Below are 1,906 nucleotides of genomic sequence, written 5' to 3'. Positions count from 1 at the left end.
GTTTCGAAACACTTCTTGTTGTAGCATTTCTATAGCATTGGCTGCTGGAATTTGTGTTTGGGTCTCACCTTAAGTCTTACACCCTTGCTTCTTTTATATATTCTGTATTCTGTTTTGGATCACCTTAAAATCAAACAAAAGTCTTCAAAATCATCATCTGAAATCATCTCTTTCATTGGACTCTAATCTAACTTTGGCTACAATTTCTATGGACGATAATCCGGTACCTGTACCACTTTATTACTTGGAAAGACGACGTTGAGCCGTATTGTATACTTGCTTTGTGGCCCAATTTCATTAAGTCTAAAGGTGTGAGATATAACCGACCAAGTTTTGGAAAACCAACCGACCAAGTTTTTTGCGCCTCTGCCGGGGATTGATTCGCTAAAAGTTTTATTTTGAGTAAATTAAAAGATTTGATTTTTCTAGTACCATCGGAATCATTTTAAAAGTGGTGTATGCCACGGTCACATCGCGGGGAATTTTTCGAATTTGATCCCGATATTGAGAGAACGTTTCACCATCGGAGGAGGGCTCAAAGAGCATTTTTTGCTCTACTCCCTCCAAATATGGCGTTACATCCTCCAATTATTCCGGAAATACCGCATTTGGAAAACCAACCGCCGGATTTTGAACCAATTCCACCATTCCCAAACTTTCAACAAAGATATCCACATAATGGTAATGATAATAATTTGGACACAGAATCGGAACCTAATGAGCACCAAAGAGCACAAACTCCGAACATTATTAATTTGGCAAATTCAAAAAATGGGAGGATCATGGATTATGTTATTCCGGATTTTGAGCAATTAAATTCGGGGATAGTTAGATCATATATGACCGCTCTCCATTTCGAACTAAAACCGATAATGTTTCACATGTTGCAAACAAATGGCCAATTTGCCGGATTACCTTCGGAGGACCCACATTCGCACTTAAAATCTTTTATGGAAATCACTGATGCCTTCCTGATCCGGGGAGTGTCAAATGACACTCTCAGACTCACTTTATTTCCATTTTCATTAAGGGATCGGGTAAAAGCGTGGTTTAACTCGTTGACTCCAGGTTCTGTGCCGTCATATAGTAACATGGAGGAAATTTTTTTGCGAAAATATTTCCCACCAACAAGGAACGCTAAGTCCAGAAATGAGATTTGTCTTTCCAAACAAATGGACGATGAGGCTGTTCCTGACGCGTGAGAAAGGTTTAAAGAGCTGTTGAGGAAATGCCCACACCATGGCATTTCGTACTGTATTCAACTCGAGACGTTTTACAATGGGTTAAATCCCATGGCAAAACAAATGCTCGATGCGACTGCGGGCAGAGCCTTCACAGCTATGACCTATAATGAAGGATATGAAATCATGGAAAAGATATCAGCAAACAATGGGCATTGGGCTGACCCACGTACTCAATCACAGAAAAAGACTGCTGGGATACATGATGTAGATGCATATACTGCATTAACAACTCAGCTTACCTCCATGACCAACCTGCTAAAAAATTTAACTTCTGGTCAAGCAGGGAAGCAAGCTGCTAATACACCTGTTCCAACAGTTCTTTCTGTGCAATGTGTGTGCTGTGGTGGGGAACACTCGTATGAACATTTTCCTTATAATTGTGAATCCATAAACTTTGTTCATAATGGATCTGGTCCCTATACCAACAATTACAATGCAAGTTGGAAACAATACCCGACTTTTTCTTGAACCAGTCCATGTTTAAATCCACCCGCACCTAAATAGCAAGGAACTTCTAATTTCCAACCACAGCATAATGGAAACTGTTCTAACTCTCACCAACAAAGTTTTAAGAATTCCCAACCACCTTTTTAAAACAAGGCACCTCCACAGGCTGATATATCATTTTCTTTGGAAGCAATGATAAAAGGGTTATTTGCGCA

The 1,906-nt window shown here is 39.8% G+C and overlaps 1 non-coding gene across 1 annotated transcript; it reads right to left on the bottom strand.

Moving 5' to 3' along the window:
* Positions 1-1,139: 1,139 nt before the first annotated feature.
* Positions 1,140-1,246, bottom strand: LOC112504787. Its single transcript, XR_003068264.1, has one exon. It is a non-coding gene; the product is annotated as a small nucleolar RNA R71 (small nucleolar RNA).
* Between the last annotated feature and the right edge of the window lie 660 nt (positions 1,247-1,906).

The sequence above is a fragment of the Cynara cardunculus genome, unplaced genomic scaffold (genome assembly GCF_001531365.2).
Source record: "Cynara cardunculus var. scolymus isolate 2C unplaced genomic scaffold, CcrdV1 Un_Scaffold_6893, whole genome shotgun sequence".
Taxonomy (NCBI): domain Eukaryota; kingdom Viridiplantae; phylum Streptophyta; class Magnoliopsida; order Asterales; family Asteraceae; genus Cynara; species Cynara cardunculus.
Note: the sequence above shows the minus strand (reverse complement) of the source record. Positions and strands in the feature narration are given on the sequence as shown.